Raw genomic sequence first — 16,524 nt, forward strand, 5'->3', positions numbered from 1 at the left:
TCTTCTCGTCGTGTCTAGGCAATGGTGCTGTGCACTTACAACTCTTACATGTTTTCATGTGTGCAACGTTGTTTTCTGCTCGGTTAAGCCTGTATTACGGCGTTAGGTATTATTTTTCTTACGTTTTCAAGCCAACAATGGCCTACACTTTCCTTGTCAAATAGAATGTATGCCGTGTGAAGTTCTCGCAATAGATAGTGTTCCACTATGAAGATGGTCCGTGATCGAAACCGATGGTGAGCAAGTGTACTGTAAGACGACAGTGTTTGTATCATACATTTCTCCAGATAAAGAAATAGTTTAATGAAACCTCTGCATGAAACCTGATTGTGAACTGCAGAGTAGTCGAGTAGATGTAGAGGTACAATAAAAATCACGTCAGATAAACCAAGAGCAACCACAGATAAAATACTTTTACACAGTTTACAGAACTTTCAGGCACTAAAATCCAGATGTTAAATTGGGTAAAAGTGACGAACAACTAGTTGAATGAAAGCTTTTCCATCTACTACAGCAATGATGGAAGTAGATTAACGAGCTTCCATTTAGCTACATGTTCATCATTCTGATCCATTTTAACATCTGGATTATACTACTTGAAAGTTCTATAAACTATGTAAATATGACTTCGTCCTTACAGATTCTGCAACGAAATTTCTGCATATTTTTTGCTACAGACCAATCTGACCTGTGGATCAGTGTTCCTGAAAAAATTGTGCCTTACCTTTTATAGACATTAAAAGTTTTCTGAAAAATCTACTTCTTAGCAACCATCACGGATTCCAAAAGACACTATCGTGTGAAAAGCATTTCGCTGTACTCATCCCCGAGGCTTAGAATGTGCCGATGTTAATATCCCATTACTCGTAGAGGGAGTGTAACACAGTTATACGTTGCCGCCAAAACAACTAAATACGAATGAGTGTAATGTAAGCCTAATCTCTTATTTAACTGAAGGGCTCGTATGAAATAGAGCGTAAATAAATCTTCAGACGTAAAAGTAGCTATTTTCCCATGTACAAGGAGTGTTGTAGTGCTCTTACTGTTCACAATATATATATAAATGATTGGAAGGACAGCTACGCAGTTCACTGGAGATGTTGTATATAAAAGAGGTCTCAATGGTGGAAAATTGTTGTGAACTGTAGGAAAAATTGCAAAGGATCGACGCTTAACAGTTGACCTTCAGTGTGAACAAATATAAGGTATTGCGCTTAAAAATGTAAGAAAACTTGTTGAGTACACGAGTGCCGTTCAGTCACTGGAAATACTAACATCCATCACATCTGTGGGAGTATTTAAAGTAGATCAGCCGCATAAAACTAGTAGTAGGAAAGGTCGATGCCACACTAAAATGTACTAGAAGAATGCTCAGAAAGTGTAGCTTCGACCATACTTGGGTGTTGCTCTTCAAGATGGTACTCTTACGAAGTGGGATTGATAGAAGAAATACAGGAGATCAAAAGGAAAGCAGCGCTCTTTGTCCAGTTTCATTTAGTAAGCGCGAAAGCGTCGCGAAGATAATAATCCAGCCACAGTGCGAGATGCTACAAGAGATGGATTGCGTTGTGAAAAGACAATGAAATAGAACTTACAGAGATAAGAGTCCATTCAGAGACTTATCAACAGTCATTCTTTCCATCCCGTATTCATAACTGGAACTGGCAAAGTAGAGAGTGAAAGCGATGCATCCGTAACGTGGTTGGTGACGGATAGATGTAGATTAAGCCCACCCCTTTATTTCCACTGCTATATACAGTCGGGAGTATTGTGCCGACAGGACGCAAGACATGGGTTCTACACGAGAAGATACATAGTACGATGTCTAGGAACATGCGTAAATTGTCAATGTGAGTTATCATTACAGAACTGTCTCTTAATTTAGATACTCGCATAATAAAGAAATTATACAACGTGAAATATAATAGGTTTTGGTTTAATTTAGAGTTTTACGTATCACAACAATGTCTAATCGGGAGCAGGTTTTTCAGCAGGAAAACTGAGGCAGTGCCTAAATTGAGATACCTGGCAACACCCTTCGAACATCCATTGTGTGAATCCTTCAGTAGCAAGGCTACTCTAGTGCTGATCAATCAATAAGGAACTTACACTTTTCAAAATTGTAGGCATGACTATTCGCCCAACAGATGGAGACTGAAAAATATTAAGGCTACAGAATTCAGAACAAAGGGGAATAAGGAAAAGTGTAGGTGACCTTCAATCGTGCTGTACTTACCAATTTTTTGATTCCTTGTTTATTTTAAAATGAACATTTATTTTTGCATTTCTTTATTTTAAAGTTTTTAGTCCTCTGTCAGCTACTCTTATTCCACGTAATCTCTTTCCCACCACATGAATTTTGAAGAATGTTGATTTACTTTGAGCCAGCTGGCCAAACATTGAAACACCTGACGGAACAGAGAATCACAACAGAACCATGCCCAGTTTAGGTGCTACAAAACTGTCCACAAAGTACACTACATTTCAAATGTTTGCCCACGATATCTTTTTATTTTATTGATAGCACTTTGCTGTACTTAAGTCAGTTATCTGTTATTAACGTACTATAGCTCTCCAAGTTGGGTTCGAACATCTCACAAATTGTGATAGTTCATCTTTCCCGCAGACGGGGATTGCGGCTGATGACGTAAAGAAAAAGTACCACAAAAGCCGTATCACAAATGAAATTTGTTTTAAACAGCAAGTATAGGCGCAACACTTACGCCATCTTCAAGTCCATTACAAACCAAAAGAGTCGTGAAGTGCAATAAAGGTACTCTCTTCGTTTATGAAGGAGCTGAGGATGGCATAGGTGTTGCGCCAAAATTAGTCGTTTGAAACAAATTTCCTTGATGATACGTCTCTAGTGGTTCGTTCTATTTATTTCCAACGTAGGATTAACACATTGTTCTTTATGGTCTTTTGTGACAGAAATCATCTGCACAGATTTTAGATCCTCGCACTAGTACTAATAGCGCCACTGGCAACAGAATGTCCTCTAGATTCTTTTTTGTGCTATACGTATTAACATTCCCGTCCGCATCTTAGATGTGTTACTGAGAATGAGAAAAGTGAACTCGAGAGTGGAATTCATTGTTTACACATTCCTGCAACTTTCATTACTTTACTGCTTGTATTGTACAGCATTCTCTGAAGAGCTGAAATCTTGATTTCAGATTTTACTATGTCACTGAAAATCTTTCCGATTAACTGCAATTCTGGTAGTAAATACAAACGAGGAAAACGACTCATGTAACGGTCATTGCATCATTATCGAAGAAACGACGCAAATCATACGTTACACTTTCGATACCAACATCCCATCAGTCTACACACATCGGTCATAGATTGCCAAGTACGCAACTAGTATCTTAAGTGGAGCTATTCAAGCAGAATAGACCGGAAAATTAATCAAGTCACACCAATACCCAAAAAGCAATCCGCCGGCCGGAGTGACCGTGCGGTTCTAGGCGCTACAGTCTGGAGCCGAGCGACCGCTATGGTCGCAGGTTCGAATCCTGCCTCGGGCATGGGTGTGTGTGATGTCCTTAGGATAGTTAGGTTTAATTAGTTCTAAGTTCTGGGCGACTGATGACCTCAGAAGTTAAGTCGCATAGTGCTCAGAGCCATTTGAACCAGAAGCAATCCGCTGAATTACAGGCCCATATCACTAACGTCGATTTGCAGTAGGGTTTTGGAACATATACTATGTTGGAACATTATCAAGTACCTCAAATAAAACAATTTATTGACACATAGTAAGCACGGAATCAGAAAATATCGTTCTCCTGAAACACAACTAGCTCTTTACACTCATGAAATTATGAGTACTATCGACAGGGGATGTCAAATTGATTCTATATTTCTAGATTTGCAGAAGGCTTTCGACACCGTTCCTCACAAGCGTCTTCTAACCAAACTGCGTGCCTATGGAATATCGCCTCCGTTGTGCGACTGGATTCGTTATCTCCTGTCAAAAAGGTCACATCTCGTAGTAGTAGAGGGAAAGTCATCGGGTAATACAGAAGTAATATCCGGCGTTCCCGAAGGAAGTGTTATAGGCCCTCTATTGTTCCTGATCTATATTAACGACATAGGAGACAATCTGGATAGTCAGCTTAGATTATTTGCGGATGATGTTGTCATTTACCGTCTTGTAAGGTCATCAAACGATCAAGCGAACTGCAAAATGATTTAGATAAGATATCTGTACGGTGCAAAAAGCTGCAATTGACCCTGAATAAAGGGCAGTGTGAATTACTCACATGAATACGAAAACAAATCTGCTAAATTTCGATTACCCACAAAGTCACACAAATTTGAAGGCTGTAAATTCAACTAAATACTTACGGATTACAATTACAAATAACCTTAATTGGAATGATCACATAGATAATATTGTGGGTAGAACAAACCAAAGACTGCGATTCATTGGCAGAACACTTAGAAGGTGCAACAGGTCTACTAAAGGGACTGCTGACACCACGCTTGCCCTCCCTATTCTGGAGTATTGCTGTGCGGTGTGGGATCGGCATCAGGTGGGACTCGTGGATAATATCGAAAATGTTCAAAGAAGGGCAGCTCGTTTTGTACTATCCCGAAAGAGGAGAGATAGTGCCACAGACATGATACGTGAATTGGAGTGGCAATCATTAAAACAAAGGCGTTTTTCGTTGCGACGATACTTTCTCATGAAATTTAAATCACCAGTTTTCTCCTCCGATTGCTAAGACATTCTGTTGGCACCCACCTACAGAGAGAGAAATGATCATCACGATAAAATAACCGAAATCAGGGCTCACATAGAAAAATTTGAGTGCTAGTTTCTCCCGCGCATCGTTCGGGAGTGGAACGGTAGAGAGACAGAATGAAGGAGGTTCAATGAATCCTCCGCCAGGCACATTATTGTGAATAGCAGAGTAATCACATAGATGTAGATGTAGATGTAGAATGATTGCCGTCATTGAATGATCTGTGGTGACTGTGTTTCTAGTGATATCTTTGTAAAAAGAGAAAGTACTCTTTGACAGTAAAGAATCTGTTCTAGTCAAACAATTGAGCAACGTTCCTCACTATTAAATACACTTGACACTCATCCAAGAGGAACGAAGTCAGTATTTCGAGACGGCCACTTAGAGTATCTTCTGTTTCCAGAATTTGTAACTGGATGAATGCACAACTAGGGCCACGCCGTCTTTTTACTGTCCTGCAGCTGAATGAGCCACTTGCTAGGTGGCCCAACTAACAGGAGGAACACTTGCATACATTTAATTAATCTTTCGGGATGTGCTCACACTTATTAAAAGCTCAGAGATATTTCCTGGGCGAAAAATAATTCTTGTGCCTCTTGTAACTAGCCGTGGTTACAGAACGAGACCTATGGTAGTATTTAGAAACGTCAAAGGAAGCGGTTGTGTATTTGAGGGTAAGGGGAGCCGGAGGTGGTCAAATCCAAAAAATTACGACTTTTTTTTTTGCTACCGAAAATTAATTGGAACATTCCTCTTTAATGTAAACTTTGAATTATTGTTCCACTCGCTCTAGAAGTGGAGTTATTACCATTTTCCCTCACGCCTGCAGAGGAAATGGGCGGCCGCTGAATGCATCTAACATCCTCTCGTGACTTCCTGGCGAACTGTTTGGGATTTTCTCGGCCTGTTACGCATACAGCGCCTTATGTTACGCATACAACGAGTGTGCAAGGGTTGGCTACAGTGTTATCTGTGACAAATGAAGCGCTAAGAGCGCGGAACATCGACTCTTTGCTGTTTACCGTTTCGAATTAGTTCAGTGTTGCGCCTGTTGTTGGTAGTATTATACTTCTTGTGTAAAGCGTTGTTCTGGTTACGATGCCACGTTTTAGTAACCATGTGTATAAGAAGAGGAAGAACGTAGGGAAAATAAAATTAACACTAATACCAAGTTGCGATACTACAATTACTGAAACAGTGCGTTCTTCTGCTAAGCAACACATGGCCGGTCATAGCCCTGTGACATCTTCTAGCAAGAAGTTGACTGGTGGAAGTGACAGATTTCGTGAATATGTTAGTGACAGTGATGATATTAATTGGATTATTATCTTCTGCGCTGAAAGAAAGTGTTCTGTGCAAAATGTGTTCAAGTGTCGGAGTGGGACTAGAGATAACAAAGCACTTTGGTTTAGCTTGTGAGATGAAGATAATCTGTGCATGTTGCAAGTATCAAGTGACTTTCTACAATTCACATGCCAGTCTCTTTGGTGAAAATGGACGATCTAGAGTGTTTGATGTGAATGTTCGACTTGTGTATGGTCTTCGATCCATTGGAAAAGGGTCTGCTGCCGGTAAACTGTTTTGTGGTATTATGAACTTGCCATCGCCTCCAAGCAAATTTGGGTACTACTGTGAACTGGTAGGATCCTCTGCTGAAGATGTGGCTTTGAAAACCATGAAGGAAGCAGTGGAGGAATCTGTAGAAATGAACGGTGGTTCTGGGGATTTGGTAGTGGCATTAGATGGTTCCTGGCAAAAGAGGGGTCATAAATCCCTGAATGGGGTTGTAACAGCTACTTGTGGTGATAGTGCAAAAGTGATAGATGTTGCAATATTATCAAAACATTGTAGGTGCAAAAATAAAATCAAAGGAGAGCACAATGGAACCTGTGAGGCAAATTTTAGTGGATCAAGTGGAGCAATGGAAGTGGATGGAGTGAAACAAATTTTTGAACGTTCAGTTCCCAGATACAACATTAGGTACAAATACTACCTTGGGGATGGTGACTCCAAAGGTTTGAAGACTATAGAGGAACTGGAACTATATGGAAATGAATTTGTAGTTAAAAAGTTGGAATGCATTGGGCATGTGCAAAAGCGTATGGGTGCACGACCTCGAAGGCTCAAACAAACTTTGGGTTCAAGTAAGCTCAGTGATGGAAAGACAATAGGAGGGAGAGGCAGGCTTACTGATGAGGTGATTGAACGTCTACAGAGATACTATGGGTATGCTATAAGGCAAAATACTAGTAATGTTAGTGACATGCGAAAAGCAGAGTGGGCATTGTTCCTTCATACTGCCTCTTCCGATGAATACCCTCAACACAGCCTGTGCCCAAAAGATTCCTGGTGCAAATATAATGCAAAAAAGGACTATGATCACAAACATGGTTTGCCAGCAGCTGTGATAAATGCAATAAAACCAATTTTTCATGACTTAGCGCAGCCAGAATTGTTACACAAATGTCTACACAGAAAGATGCAGAATCCTAATGAGAGCGTAAACAATTTGATTTGGAAATTGATTCCTAAAAGGGTGTTTGTAAGCATAAAAACACTGCACTTTGGCATTTAGGATGCAATAGCAGCCTACAACCAAGGGAACAGTGTGAAGTGTAAAGTTCTGAAGGCATTAGGATTTACAGCTGGGGTGAACACTGTACGAGCACTAAGAAATATTGACAAAGAAAGGACAAGAGGAGCAGAAAGAAGAGAAAGACATATGAAGTATGATGGAACAACAGGCCAGAAAAGAAGACAGAAGAGGAAGCTTTTGGAGGATGAAGAAGAAGACCCTGATAATCCATCCTATAGTGCAGGAATGTATTGAGAAACTTTGATAGCCATTTCCCGTAAATTAGAATTTTTCGAATATAAGGAACATTTTCTCAAAATCCACTCACGTTAGAGAGATGAAATTTTTATACAGCACTCGTAGTGGTCAAATTTACATTGTAACACAGCCATTTGCCAATATGTTCAGTAGTTTCATTTCAGTTTAATTATAAAGCAATTATTTGTAAAAAAATTGGGTCATTAATAAAAAAAATAATTGGAAGGAAATTAGAAAAGATACTCGAAAATCCCTCTGTCATAACTGCAATACTAAACCACTCTATATGTAAAAAAATTCAAATTTTTCTATTTGGTAGTTTATTCATAAATGTTCCTCAAACTTCGTGATTTTAACATGGGCAGCATAGGCACCTCCGGCTCCCCTTAACATCTACAAGGAACTTATTTAAAGATCTGTTGAGACTAAAACCACTATTCCAATTAATTATGTCCTTCTCTATTTTCCAGACGAATTTTCACTGCTTGCTTCACAAACGAGTAACAACACCACGAACTGAGTATGAGAATATTGATATTGCTAAAGATCACAAAATGAAGAGCGTCGACATAGTGTTCTTTAGTGGTAGATTTACCAGCCTTGAAGAGGCGCCTGTACTGAAAATGAATGTACACTATTGGCCATCAAAACTCCAACATTTGTAAGAATTGCACGTAACGAAATTTTATTTACTGCTTGTTTATACTATTGTAGGAAACGTTACTGTGAACAGCTCAGTGATAAGGCTATTAGAGTGGTTCTCGTCAGAAACGACAGCAAACCAACAGCAGGATACTGAACGAACATTTCAGGTTGTAAAGGGAGATGAAAATCTAATAGACGCAGGAGACAGGAATGCTGTTGTAGGTGTAGGAGAAGAAGATAGGGTTACGGGAAAATATGGCCTTGGTACTGGAAATGAAAGAAGAGAAAGACTAATTGAGCTCCACAACAAATATCAGGCAGTAATAATGAACACTGTATTCAAGAGTCACAAGTGGAGAAGGTATACATGGAAATGGTCGGGAGATATAGGATGATTTCAGTTACATTATATCATGGTTAGGCAGAGATTCGAAATCAGGAACGTATATAGACTAAGATAACAATTTAGTAATGATGAAGCGTCGGCTGAGACTAGTCAGGAAAAATCAATGAGCAATGAAGTGGGATACAGAAGTACAGGGGAATGAACATGTACACCTGAAGTTCTCTGAAGCTGTAGATACTGCGATAAGGAATAACTCTGTGCACAGTTCAGTTGAAGAGGAATGGACATCTCTAAAAAGCGCAATCACAGAAATTGGAAAGAAAATCGTCGGTACCAAGAAAGTAACAGCACAAAACCATGGGTAACAAACGAAATCCTTCAGTTGATTGATAAAAGAAGGAAGTACAAAAATGCTAAAGGAAATTCTGTAATAAAGAAATACAAATCATTAGGAATGAAACAAATAGGAAGTGCGGGCTAGCTAAGGCGAAATGGCTTTACGAAAAATGTGAAGAAATCGAAAACTAAATGATTATCGCGTGAACTGATTCAGCTTATAGGAAATTCAGAACAGCCTTCACTGAAACTAAAAGCAAGGGCTGTAACATCAGGTGTGCAAAGGGGATCCCACTGTTAATGCAGAGGAGAGAGCGAATACGTGAAAGAAGTACACCGAAGGCCTATGTGAGGGTGAAGAGTTCTCCGATGATGTGACAGGAGAAGTAATAGGAGTCGATATAGAAAAGATGGGGGATCCAGTATTAGAATCAGAATTTTAAAGAACTTTGGAAGACTAAAGATAGAATAAGGCAGAAGGGATGGACATCATTCCATTAGAATTCCTTAAATCATTGGGCGAAATGAGAACAAGACGGCTATTTACGTTGGTGCGTAGAACGTCTGAGTCAGACGATACACCATCTGACTTTCGGAAAAAACATCATCTATTTCGCACAATCGGCTTAACGGTTTATACATCCAAGTTTCAGATCAGAATAATACACAGAAGATTGGGAAAGAACACTGAGGATGTGGTAGATGACGATCAGACGAGCCTTAAGAAAGGTAAAGGCACCAGAGAGGCAATTCCGACGATTCTGCTGATAATGGAAGCGTGACTGAAGAAAAATCATGTCATTTACATTGGATTTATCGACCTGGATAAAGCTTTCGACATTCTAAAATGGTGCAAGGTGTTCAAATTTCTCATAAAAATAAACGCAGGCTTAAGGAAAAGGCTGGTAATATAGAATACATACAAGAACCAAGAGGAAATAAAAAGAGTGAGAGATGTAGAACAAAGTGTTCGGATTTAAAAGGGAGAAAGACAGAACTGTAGTCATTTTGCCCTTACTGTTCCATCTGTGCATCAAAGAGGCAATGACGGAACAAATCTTCAAGTTGAAATAATATCAGTGATACGATTCACTGATGACACCTATGAGTTAATATCGGCAGAGGTCATTGTTGACAACCAGAATAAAATAATAATTGGATCATTTTACCAACTTCCCAATTCAGATGATACAATTGCTGAAAGATTCAAAGAAAAGTTGAGTTTGATTTCGAACACGTACCCGACTCATACGATTATGGTTGGTGGTGACTTTAATTTACCCTCGATTGTTATCGAAAATACGTGTTTAATTCCGCAGGCACGCATAAAACAGTCCGAAATGGTGCTAAACGCATTCTCTGAAAATTATTTCGAGCAGTTAGTTCATGGGCCCACGCGAATAGTAAACGGTTGTGAAAACACACTTGACCTCCTAGCAACAAATAATCCAGAGTTAATAACGATCATCAAAACCAATTCAGGGATTAGTGAACACAAGATTGTCGTAGCGAGATTGAATATTGTAATCCCCAAGTACTTGAAAAATAAGTGAAAAATATTCCTGTTCAAATGAGCAGATAAAAATTCACTTTACGCCTTCCTGAGAGACCATCTCCACTCATTCCAAATTAATAATATAAGTGCAGACTAAATGTGACTTAAATTCAAAGAAATAGTATCGGCAGCAATTGAGAGATTATACCAAATAGATTAACAAACGACGGAGCTGATCGTCCTTGGTACACAAAATCGGGTTAGAACACTTTTGCAGAAACAACGAAACAAACATGCCAAATTTAAAAAGACGTAAAATCCCCAAGATTGGCTATCATTTACAGAAGCTCGAAATTTTGCGCGGACTTCAGTGCGAGATGCCTGTAACAGTTTCCACAACGAAACTTTGTCTCGAAACCTGGCAGAAAATCCAAAGAGATTCTGGTCGTATGCGAACAATGTTAGCGGCAAGAAACAATCAATACCTACTCTGCGTGATAGCAATGGAGATACTATCGAAGACAGTGCTGCCAAAGCAGAATTACTGAACACAGCCTTCCGAAATTCCTCCACAAAAGAAGACGACGGAGATATTCCAGAATTCGAATCGAGAACAGCTGCCAACATGAGTAAGGTAGAAGTAAATATCCTCGGAGTGGTGAAACAACTTAAATTACTTAATAAAAGCAAGTCTTCTGATCCAGACTGTATACCAATTAGGTTCCTTTCGGAGTACGCTGATGCATTAGCTCCGCACTTAACAATCATATACAACCTTTCACTCGACGAAAGATCCGTACCCAAAGACTGGAAAGTTGCACAGATCACATCAATATTCAAGAAAGCAAGTAAGAGTATTCCACTAAATTACAGGCCCATATCGTTAATGTCGATATGCAGCAGGATTTTAGAACATATATTGTGTTCGAACATTATGAATTACCTCGAAGAAAACGGTCTATTGACACACAGTCAACATGGGTTTAGAAAACATCGTTCCTGTGAAACACAACTAACTCTTTATTCACAAGAAGCGTTGAGTACTATTGACAAGGGATTTCAGATAGATTCCGTATTTCTGGATTTCAGGAAGGATTTTGACACTGTATCACAAAAGCGGCTTGTAGTGAAATTGCGTTCTTATGGAACATCATCTCAGTTATGTGACTGGATTTGTGATTTCGTGTCAGAGAGGTCACAGTTCGATGACGGAAAGTCATCGAGAACCGCTCGGCCACAGCGCCCGGCGCGTACGTCAACAACATATTCTATGGCTCTGAATACAGGGGGTAGGATACAGATTGGCCGTAATCACATAGTTCTTGCAAGATTTCGTTCTTAGGGGCACGACTACCCTTGATTTTAATTCAGTATATCCCAGTCACGAGAGGTAAGAACAGTATGTCAGTCGACAATGGTACTAAACTAATTTCAAATTTTTTTGTAAACTTTACGCATTACCGTCGTTGTCTATCTCTACAGAAGAGACTTCCCTTATTGTCTTCCTTGTATTTACTGCACCGTGTTTTTAGTATAAAGTGGCAGGGAAATACCTGTAGGCATGGGGCTCGCACAAGAAACAAATCTTTGCAGCATTAAAACTGACTGACGCTTAATAAAATTCATTCAATTCGGCAGGCGACACCTGAAAAGTAGTTCCTACTACTGTAATTTTTCCACAAAGTCATGCGGTTTTGTATCACCGCACGCAGCGGAAAGAGCTTACCTGATTTCGGCATTATGAAGTATCGTTTTCCACTTTTTTTGCATGTTTCTGCGTCATTCGTAGCTCTCAGACTTCGGATTTGATTAGAAATATTTGTGAGGAGCATCCCAGTTCTTTAGCATTTTACGTAATTCAGTAGTCAGCCAAAGAGTCGGTGCGTTTCTTATTCATATTATACGTTATGATGTTAGGCGTTCATATCCGCTTCTTTGTTGAAGTGAACCCACAGCTTATCGGAAAGTTCATGAATTTCACCGTAAATTGTGGAATTGTAGTCTCTGTTCATCACGTACTTTATGTTTTTACAAGTTATGTTGCGCTTGATGTGACCTTTGAGGACTGTGAAGAGTAGACCAAAAATACTTCGTTCAAGTTGTTGAGAGTCCTTGAGACGAAGTTTGACCGATATATCTTACACTGTCAGTCTCTTTCCTTGTGATTACTTCAGAATGGTTCAAAAGGGTTCAAATGGCTCTGAGCACTACGGTACTTAACATCTGAGGTCATCAGTCCCCTAGAACTTAGAACCAATTGAACCTAACTAACCTAAGGACATCACACACATCCATGCCCGAGGCAGGATTCGAACCTGCGACCGTAGCGGTCGCGCGGTTCCAGACTGAAGCGCCTAGAACCGCTCGGCCACACCGGCCGGCACTTCAGAATGAGTGTGATAGTGCACTCTGGCACAGAGTGACTAAAAGAAGAGAGAAAATACTGGCACACATTTTATGGACTCAATGAAAAGTTAATGGTTAATGGAACGAAGTATGAGAGCTAATAAGTGTAGTATGAGGCAAGAGCTCGTTCAAATAGATACAAGCTTTAGTTGATATACAGAGATGATGCTTTCACATGATACTCTAGCGTTCAGACATGCATCAAACCAGTCTTCAGACTGCAGACTACTACGTCCACAAGTGAAGTGCTGAAATGTATGGCACTGGCATTTTCATTAAGATGGAGAGCAGTGTGACGCTTGTTTAAAATTGCTGTAGAAATGTTGTCCTTTTGTCACGCTGCGTTCCAAAACGCCAGTCAAAGCTTAACATTAACTACTTAGATGAACTAGGTTTGAAAGACAACAGAGAAATCCAGCTAGTACTTCATGTGACTTTTCCTTGTTTCTTTGAAAACGGAGCCAACTAAAACGACAGCTATTATCACGGGAGACAAGTTCCTCCAAGCAAAACGTTGATGAGCTTGACCGACGGACCTTCAGAAAACATGATTGGAAGCATAAACAAATGCTCTTGATAAACTTATCGGTGAAGAACGAGTTGTTTAGTATATCGGCTGTACTCGTTCTACTAGGCCTGTCCTGTTTGAAGCTTTGCGAGGCAGAGCAATATCCAGAGACAGTCTGGGCAACATTCGTAACACATTAGTAACACTTCGCTAGCATTACGAGCACAAACATGAACAGGCAGTTCGTCTCAAGTTAGTTACTCTCATTGTTCGAGGTTGTATGGACTCTCTCAGTGTTTGAATGTTTCTGTAACGAGTGAATTAGTTCCAATAAAAGTGCATTAGCGCAGTAATGAAAACGACGCTACATACAATGGTTGCTGATGATTGATTCCTGAGTCCAGTATTAACACTTTCATAATGGACGCTGTGAGAACTTCTATGCACCATGTCGATACATGATGTACAAAAACTTCAAATTCGTGTTACCTTCTAAGATCGAGCTACTTTTTTTAATCCATCTACGTGTGTTCGTTGTGATTATAATTCTGTTATGACGAGTGTGTAAAGAATATTCAGTAACTTTGTCGTTTGCTATTCAAAAGCGTTCCCTATTTTCTATTTTCTCAACAAACAATAACTTGCGATTTAGTTCATCAGTGTAACCGTTTTCGTATTGTTTAATTATTTTATGTCATCATCATTTCCTTTGGGCCGCTTCATCGCTGGGTCGGCCTTGTTATTACTATTTGGCAATGGTAGTGTCAGATGGTGGTCCGATACCCTTCCTGTTGCTGCACGAACCCCCCGTGATGGAATCAGTGTACCCCAGCTGTCCGCGTCTAGTGTAAACCATGCGAACGTTTTCAAAAGGTTGCGAGTAGTGTAACTGAGGCGTAACGTGAGGACCAGCCCAGTATTCACCTAGTGGGATGCGGAAAATCGGCTAAAAACCACATCCAGGCTGGCAGGCATACCAGTCCTCGTCGTTAATCGATTCCGTGCTGGCGCGCCTACCCGAGTCCACGAAGCAGCGCATTAGCGCTCACGGTAACCCTTGGTTATTTGATTTCTTTTATGTAACCGGAACAAATTCTTTTTCTGGCTGTATCTTTAAACAGTATAAGTAATTTGAATTTAAATATGAAGGGTAGTAACCACATGCTTGTTATGTGAGGATGTGCGTAGTAATCTTCGTGGTCTGCAACGAAAAGTCTCTCTGTTTAAGCATACCAATATTAATTTTAGGAACTGTGGAGATTTTATATCTATTAGCAGTCCGAGTACAATGACCAAGGTTAACACGAAGTAATGCGTTGATCCACTGTACTGATCCAGTCGTAAAGTGAACTACCCTTTTCCCCACTCCCCCTGCTCCACCCTTCTCCCAATTTCAATTAAAGTGAACAGTTAAAGAGAGGTCATAATATAGTTACTTAAATACGTCCCTCAGCAGTACATTCCTATGGTTAACACTCGGTGAAGTAATCATTGCACATTTCAAACCCAGAAATAAATGAGCAACACAGTTCAAACAACGTCGTTCTGTAGGAAAGAAGAAAGCTAAATTAAAATTACAGTTCGCCCCTTATTTGGCATCAGAAATGATATCAGCACATCCACGCAATAAATCAAAGTATACGAAGCGGAAAAAAGATAGCGAGCTGAAGCGTTTCTGGCGCCAGTTACCATCGATCGTCATTTTGATCTTTGAGTCGACTTCGATGCTTATTTGTCTTCTGCCCATCTCTGGCGGCTCGGATTTAACGGCAGTGCGTGCGCTCTGATGGTGAGGTGTCGGAATCGGCGGTGAGCGTGAGTCACGTGGGACTGTGTACGTAGGCAGGATGGCAAGAGGACGATTCGGACAACGAAGGAGCGGGGCCAGCGGCTACGGCGTGTTGAGCCGTGAGGGCAGATCCACTGCCCATGGTGATTTGGTTTTCCTAGAGGTCTGAAGGACAAGCTCCTTCGAGTCCGTTATAAGCTACGCCGGCCGATTTAATTGGAGTCGCCGAGTTGCTTCTGTGGGTTGCGTGTGGGTTAATTGAATATGCCAGTGGACTAAAAATCCTTTGGAGTTTTAGTTGTTCATCACTTACCTCGGTGTCGTGACTAATTATCTTGACGGCAGTTGAGGAAGTGTGGCTACGCCCAGCTAACCGACATGAAGCGTGGTTAAAGACGTACGTAGAAGTGCAACGAGTAGTGAGTAAGTCCGGCTCTGGCGTTTCAAGACATGCCCAGATACGTCCTCTATTCTACCTTGTAGTTCATTTGGTAGTTTGGCGTGTAAATGTGCGCCGAGATAATTTTTGTCGTTATAACTTTAGGGCATGATTTTTAGCGAACCTATTAATCAAAGTTCAAGGGCTGTCACTGGCCAAGTAACTCACGGAGGCTAATTTGTTTCTATTCAGTTGTATTGATCACCTGTTCTCTAGATAAGATAATGTAGTTTATGTCTCAGAATACTGTCTGTCGTTGATGTATGTTGTGTTACAGATAATAGGTAGTGGTCGACGCGAGTATACTGGGAGCAGAGCACCACGGGGGCAGAGAGATATTTAAAGCCCTATCCTCTTCTTTACATCTTGGGTTATGTGTTGGCACTGTTGGGAGATTCCATCATTCTGGTGGAGAATTATAGCATCTGAAGTTCAATTGCAGTGCAAAGGTGATTACATTTTTATGTCATTTCCTGTCTCGTGGATCTCTCGTATTGATTTGATCCTTGGTCTGCTCGCGTCTATCGCTAATTGACACGCAATATTGAAGCAACCTCATTTTAGGGGCATTGTCATATGGTAATGTTCTAGTTGTAATCATTCTACGAATATTGTTGATTAATCAACTAAGTAAATTTGAAGATTGGTTTGGTCAAAATTAAAGCACCTCCTTAATTGTTTTAGTCATTTGCATATAGTTTTGTATAGGAAAGTTGGCTAGCCAAACCTTAAAAGATCTGTGTTCTTACCAGTAATCGGTTCCTCAGCTGATTGGAAGTAATGAGAGTTGTGATTGGAATGGTATAGACATTTGTACTATTTAAGTAAAGCTTTACCTGAGTATATTTACCTAGTCATATTCAAATTTCAAGTCTTATGGGTTTTGTTCCAGTTAAAGAAATTTATTTGTTATTTGTCCAAGTGATCTGGCCGTGTAAGGCAGTCTCTTGTATTATTGTGATTGTGATTTTATAAT

Source organism: Schistocerca piceifrons, chromosome 5 (assembly GCF_021461385.2).
Source record: "Schistocerca piceifrons isolate TAMUIC-IGC-003096 chromosome 5, iqSchPice1.1, whole genome shotgun sequence".
NCBI classification, from domain to species: domain Eukaryota; kingdom Metazoa; phylum Arthropoda; class Insecta; order Orthoptera; family Acrididae; genus Schistocerca; species Schistocerca piceifrons.